This window comes from Pinus tabuliformis, chromosome X (genome assembly GCF_031772625.1).
Source record: "Pinus tabuliformis cultivar Carrire ecotype Pingquan chromosome X, CPIR1, whole genome shotgun sequence".
Taxonomy (NCBI): Eukaryota; Viridiplantae; Streptophyta; class Pinopsida; order Pinales; family Pinaceae; genus Pinus; species Pinus tabuliformis.
Genome location: NC_142308.1, coordinates 136,718,356 through 136,725,962, shown reverse-complemented (window position 1 = coordinate 136,725,962; position 7,607 = coordinate 136,718,356). Strand labels below are relative to the sequence as shown.

Sequence of the window (7,607 nt, the reverse complement as noted above, 5' to 3'; positions counted from 1 at the left end):
CAAAGCATTGATGCAAATGTCATAACTAGAATGTATGAAGCCACCAAAGGTTGACGCATGATTCACTTGAGACATAGATGTGGGGTAGAAATGTAAAAATGCATATCAGAGTTTCACTATGAGGGCCTAACACCTGCAAACCAAAATATGACATCAAATTTTTACTCCAGGGATCTGACACCTGCAAAACAAAATATGGAACCAAAGTTCTGTTGTAGACATTTGCACCCTGTAAACAAAAGTGTATATTAGTGAAAGTTTGATTTGTAGTCTGCCTCCCACAAAACCAAGTTGGAAAACTAGTCAACCATTGCAGAAAGGCAACCACTGTAAATCAGAGTTGGAGAACAAGTAAGCCACTGCAAAAGGACTACGCATTCAGACAGAGCTATGGAACAAGCCAATCCACTGCTAAAACATAATGATAAGACCCACAAAGCATGAGTGTGGAATAAAGCACCTGAAAAGAGACATAAAACAGTCACATGCCGAATGGAGAAAAATAACTTGACAACTTTGGACCCTTACGAAGAAATTGTCACAATAGCAACTAAAACACCGCCAGTATAAAAGACACAACCAATCCTTGAAAAGGGGGAGAAACCTTGGACATTGTAACAGAGTAGAAGGAAGAAAGGTTCCTAGTCAAAAGCCAACAAGATCTTTTAAGAAGTCAATTTATACTAAATAGACAGCTGAGGACGTAAGTACGAAAAAAATGGCAACCAACATCAAATGTAATAAAAGGGAAAAAAACGAAAAAGAAAAAGATGATTTGAAATTTCAAAAACAAAAAGAAAAATTGCATAGATCCATCTTAACCCCAGATCTTTTATGTGACAAGAGGCTTTCACTTGAGAGATTTTTTTAACCCTCTCGGTGCTTCATAGATCCAGGGTTAAGATAAATCTATGCTAGCACACTATTTCTATTGAAAGCTTTACATTTTCCATCACATTCTAGAGAATAAATGCATAGAAGAGACTCGATAGCATACCGATTAAAATTGGAATCTATAACAAGGCCTTATTAGAGCAGAAGAGCTTTCAATAACATGTCAAAAAATGCCTCAAACTCAAACATAAGGTCCCAGTTGTCATAACCTTTTAACAAGAACACAAGATTTATGAATTGCATGTAAAAGAATGCCATAAACTCCAAGTTGAAGTATGATTTTGTCATAATGAAGACCTACAATTATTCTACCACAAGCCTTAATCAATGTTCATTGCCCATATCTTTGCCTTGACTGAATGCTGACATTCTTGTGCTGATGTTGTTAAGCTAGGTTAGGACAATTATTCTACCACAAGCCTTGATCGATGTTCATTGCCCATATCTTTGCTTTGACTGAAGACTGACATTCTTGTGATGATGTTATTAAACTAGGTTGGGTGGATTCTGGAAAGCAATCCATGAGCGATCTAGTAATGAACCAACTCAACCCCTATATTTGGAAGAGTTGTTGGCTAGATGTGGAATTGCATTATCATGAAGCCACTCTTGTGCCTATTTCTTGTGTATGATATTTATGTGCTCACTTTCTCTCTCCATTTTAACTCAATTTATGTTATATGCAAATGAATGATAACCGTACCACCCTAAGAAAAGTCAAATCAACAACCCCAATTAAGTGAGATCTGAATCCAATTGGCATATAACATGAATGGCAAATGGCCAGTGTCACACACATTGGCCATGAAATGTTACATCCCAGAAAAAATTTCAACAATATAATATGCCATAATTATTAAGCAACAAAGTCAAGTAGTTGCAGACTGATAGTTATGAAGTGATTCCACCCTGCAGCAATTTCAGAAGGCCTATTCAGGTAAGGAAGCTTTCAGTGGTCCTAGTTGAAATGTATGCAATAGAACCTATTTTTCATACATCCAAAAATTACCTTACAAGCCTTAATCACAACCACGACATGTCTTGACCACTGTCAAGATAAGGAGAACTTAATTGGTAAACAAATCATTAAAATTAAGAAGAGAACAAACTACTGAAATGACAAGTTCCGATTACAACAACCGGCATGAAATGTCATAGAATCCAATGATATAATAAGTCTCATAGATGTTATGCAGTGTTGAAATGCAAGGAATTGAAGGTCAAAATGCCCTATTAAGGGACATGTGTGGATTAATTATAGCAATTAAACATTCACTCTGGTCAATTCATAACTTATTCAAGACTAGTAATACGTTCATAAGTGCCAATGTCATTTACAAGGTCTCCAAGTTCTGATACAAACAGAGGCAGAATAAAATGTAATTAAGTGCTGTATTTATGAGTCTCTCTTTGCCTTGATTTTCTTGTTGATGTCCTTGGAGAGTATCTCATTGACACATTTATCTGAGAATTGCTCAACGGCATGTTTTACCATGAACAGCATCGATTTGCAAGCATTTGCATTTCATCAGTACAAGTTAAACTATTATTCCTGTATGAAGATGTATAGAAAGGCACTTTTCTTGCATCTAGTATTGCAATATCAAGCTCTGGACTTGTGTAGTAATACTCAACATATTAAAACTATGTACAGGTAAAGTTCCTGATATCAATGCCTCTATATGAAATTTATCAACCTGTGCAAAATTTTGTACAAGAGCAAAGTCGAGAATCGAGATGGTAAATTGCATCTCTATACTTGCAGAGGATGGCACTTATTGCACCTCTATACTTGCAGAGAATAGCACTTATTGCATCATGACATTTCCAGCATTCACGTATTTGATTCTAACAGAATTGTCTGAATCACTGATACCCACGACCTCTCCAATTACATAAAATTAGTTCAAAATAGTAAGCAAGATGAAATCACCAGGATCATTGTTATATAGAACATTCGACCAATAGCCGGCAGGCTTTAAGGTGCACAGCAGTGACTGAGAGGATAAGAAACTTCTAGCAAAAGAGTTTATACACTCCCATGCTTGTCTAAGTACCCCATCAGCCGCTTCTCCAACGCACGCATAGGAAACCCATGAGAACACATTCAAATTTTGTCAATTTCAGCCCTCTGCAAACTTACAGCTAACTTAATCAGAAAGAACTATTCAACTGGCCTCAGGGGAAGTACCCATAACTACCATACTGGCCGATGCAGGTGGGGGTTCTCGATACACTTGCAACACCTTTAGTTTGCATACTTAGCAGTATAGAAAGATGAAAAGAGCTACATTTTAATGCAGGAAAAAGTGCTCGTGGCTGCTGTAAGTACTGACTTGGGATACTCAGCATACTCGGCGAGTATTCGCCAGTACTTGGAAGTCTGGAAGCCACGTATTGATTGTACAATACTTGATCAACAAGAGTTTGGCAAGTACACAGCTGGATACAGGGCCAAATGCTATACTGATATGGTAAATATGGAACTGGCCCTAAATCGAATGATTTTTTACAGAATCCCAGAAAGAGTTTGATACAAAGAGCCAACTGTAAAGACTCAAAAGGACTCGGTCTTTCTCGAGTTAAGGAATGTTAGTAGTATATTATCTTTTGGGGCTCTCAATGATGTAATGTAAAGAATAATTCAAAGGCTAAGCAAACGGTTTCAGTCCTCCAAAAGCCCTAGCCCAATAAAACCTAAAATACATCTTCATTCTACTGTCATCAGTACTGAACCGGACAGTAATAAACAAATATTTCTAAAGTAAATCGTGATTTGTTTATTCAAACGGAGTGACACCATACAGAAAACCTCTTAATCAAATCCCACATCTATAGAGTATTCAATTGACCAGACTACACATGACATCTGAAAGAAAAATAGGTGAAATTTCAGTTGGGGATTTGATGGATTTCATGAATAAATTGAAAAGAAAATTGGTGTGAAGATGGCTTACAGCTTGCAAGGCTTCGCCTGGGCTTCCTTCATTGATCCGCTGCCTGGCTAATGCGAGAAGTGACTGAATCTGAATGGCTTCGTCTTGATTCTGGGTTTGTTGTGGCCGACTGCTGCCTGAGGGATCCTCCTCCACATCCATATCTCTCAATTCTTAATTATCCTCTTCTGCTGCTGCTTGTATACAACTTTCCAACTTCTATCGCTGGGTGCAAGTATACTTCGATAGATGTGCCATGCCGTAATGCTTTGCTGATGACTTAGACAAACGAGCCCATTTCATATGGGTTGAGATATAACATTCACTTCTAACTCTATCTCTGTATATACACATGAACATACCTGTCATATCCCAGAGCTATTATTTTCGGCAAATGAGTCCCATCAATATGGGTTCTAGGGGTTTCGAATGAACCCACTGCCACGCATGGATCGGGCATCGACGCTCATCATTTAATTTAAATTATAGAATGATATCATTCAATTTTGTTCAGAGTGTTCAATTTTGTTGGTTTTTTTTTTTTTTTTTTAGGTTTTGTGGAAAGTAAGAAATAAATTATTTTAATGTTTACGAAGTTAAAGATAGTTTATAGGACAGATTGCTTCTTCGTCTCGCTGATAGTTTATGAGACAGATTGCTTCTTCGTCTCACTTTTTCATCTCAATGTATTTGACATTTTTTTGTGAAGCTTCAAAATAAATACTCCCAGTTTTTAGACAAAATCATTTATTCATTTATTAGTGTAGCGTTACGTATGCGGTGCATATCTCTTTATCGCTGAAAAAAATGTTTATTCATGGATGATACCAAAGAAGAATGGGAAGAAGGTATAGTTAAGTCAAGAAACCGTAAAGATACAATGGCATTACATTATGGAATGGTTAACTTACTAGGATATTTGGATCAATCATAGTGAGACACTAAAAGTGAACAACTTGAATAATTTATTTGAAAAAAAGAGAAAATAATAAAAATTGCATACTTCCTTCCTCGTCAAGATATACCACAGTGGAAGATCCAAGATGCAAAAGAAGAAAAAAAATAGGCACAATGTTTTGGGTTGTACAAGGTTTCCTTTGTTGGCTACTTGTTTATCTATATATCTGAGTCTCATATGCTACTTGGCCTCATGGACGCGATTAAAACACTTCATTCATTCATTCATGGGTCTCCTTTGAATTATGGTAATCCTTGCACCCAATACCAAGAAACGCAATCTCTTTTACAGGATTTAAGGCATAATGCCCATTAAATAGTTCAATTCCAAGATTTTTAAGGTTTGCCATTTCCACCCAATAGCATAATAATAATGATTTAATTTTTAAGTTATTATCAAGTTATACATTATTTTGGAGTATGACATAAGATATTTGTTATTTTGGAGTATGGCATAAGATATTTGATTTTATATAGCAATTTGATTATTAAAATTTACAAATGTGTACATACTCTATCCTTATGTACATACTCTATCTTTATAAATTTGAACTTGTGATTTTTTAGGAGAAAATACATACTCTTAATCATATGTTCACATGTAAACACAAATATACCTATAGGCAATATCATTCACATGTCCATCTTAGTTGTATGTGTTCTCACTTCAACAATAAATGTATGCATATTTACAATGATGAATTTCAATCCTCGCTAAGATCATTATGGAAGCCCAATGTCAAATGTGGTGTAACTAATATTAAGAAGACAAAAAAATCATTACAAATTATAAAACTGGATGTCTTTAAAATCATTACAAATTATAAAACTGAATGTCTTTAGTGAGTGAGTTTTGTTCTCATAACTAATATATATGTATAATTAAAGTTATTTGAGGTTAGTTTTGGTGGTTGGTGTAGGAATTTACAGGGTAAGTTCCACAGAAAGAATACCAAAAGGACACCGCTCACAACCAGATCTCAAATCAATACACCAGTATTTTTGACGTGGTTAAAACCCTCAGAGTGCAAGGAGGGAAACAGTCCACGGCCTGTCCCAACGTGGGTACTACAGGCAATTTATTAATCAAAGAATGAAAATTTACATAAGCTTCTCTCATGCACGGATTACCCGAACAATGACCCTCCATGCGCTTTAAATAGAACTCATGGACCAATCGGGTGTCAAGCCACGGATCAAGTGTCGGTAATACCGAGGTGAGAGTGAACCGTCGGATCACTACATATCGTGACCGTCGGATTGTAAGTTACAAAATGTACAACGGTAAAGAAACACACTTTACCTAACTCTAACCTAACTCTATACTAGACCAAGTTGAACTTAACTATATCCTATGTGTCGGAATATCCTAACATCCCCCCTTAAGAACAACTTGGGATAGGATTGAAGGATTTACAAATATGACACAATAGGAGAAGGAAGGAGGCACTAGAGCCTATCCCCCCTTAGTGACAACTTCCTGAACTCCAAGCATATATCGAAGTTTAGTGAACTTCGCCTCTGTGAGAGCCTTTGTGAAGATGTCTGCAACCTGATCATCTGTTGGACAATATTGCACTTCAAGAACATGGTCATGAATGAGCTTTCTGATGAAGTGCATGTGTAGTTCAATGTGTTTGTTGCGCTGATGCTGGACTGGATCTTTGCATAGCTGAATGGCACTTTGATTATCACACCAAAGTGTGGTTGGATGCTGCTGCTCAAAGCCAAACTCTGATAGGATCTGACGAAGCCACAAGGCTTCCTTACTAGCTTCCACGGCACCACGATACTCTGCTTCTGCTGACGAAAGAGAAATGGCAGCCTGTTTCTTACAAGCCCATGTAATAGGTCCTGAACCAAGAGTGAAGACATAACCGGCAGTAGACTTCCGATCATCAGGGTCACCAGCCCAATCAGAATCAGTGAAACCAACTAACAGAGGAGCTGCTTTGGCACTGTAATGAATCCCAAACTGTACTGTACCTCGAACATAACGAAGTATTCTTTTAGCTGCTTTCCAATGACTTTCACGGGGGTTTTGCATAAAACGAGCAACAAGGCCAACAGCAAAGGAAAGATCAGGACGAGTATGGGTTAAATACAAGAGTTTTCCGACAAGTTGACGGTATAAGGTAGCATCAACTTCAGGAGAAGTACAAGAGACTGAAAGTTTGACTCCAGACTGAAAGGGAGAAGGGGCTGGCTTACAGTCTTCCATGTGAAAATGACGAAGAATATCACAAGCATACTTGGACTGGGAAAGGAAAATACCCTCTTGGGATTGCAAGACTTGAAGACCGAGAAAATAGTGTAAATGTCCTAAGTCTGTCATTTCAAAAAAAAAATTAAGGCTGGACTTCACATGGTTTATAAGGTTGGGATCACTACCAGTAAGAATAAGATCATCAACATAAAGAACAAGGATGATAAGAGAGTTGCCCACTTTCTTGGTGTAGACAGTATTGTCAGAATGACACCTAGAAAAGCCAGATTCTAAAAGAAAGCTATCCATTTTGGCATACCAAGCCCGAGGAGCTTGCTTGAGGCCATAAAGGGATTTCTTAAGTCGACAAACAAGGCTGGAGTCTGTTTGTATGAAGCCAATGGGTTGTTCCATATAGATTTCTTCCTGCAAGTCCCCATGCAAGAAGGCAGATTTAACATCCATCTGATGGACTTCCCATTTTAAAGAGGCAGCAAGGGAAAGAACAAGGCGGATAGAGTTCATTTTGGCAACAGGGGAGAAGGTTTCAGTGTAGTCAATGCCTTCAACCTGTGAAAAGCCCTTAGCAACGAGACGAGCTTTATGTTTATCAA

General features: G+C 37.5%; 1 long non-coding RNA gene across 1 annotated transcript; it reads right to left on the bottom strand.

Annotated features, from left to right (window-relative positions):
* Positions 1-373: 373 nt before the first annotated feature.
* Positions 374-4,295, bottom strand: LOC149138840 (uncharacterized). The gene is made up of 2 exons (XR_016264379.1): positions 3,852-4,295; positions 374-460 (listed from the first exon to the last, which is right to left on the bottom strand). It is a non-coding gene; the product is annotated as an uncharacterized LOC149138840 (long non-coding RNA).
* Between the last annotated feature and the right edge of the window lie 3,312 nt (positions 4,296-7,607).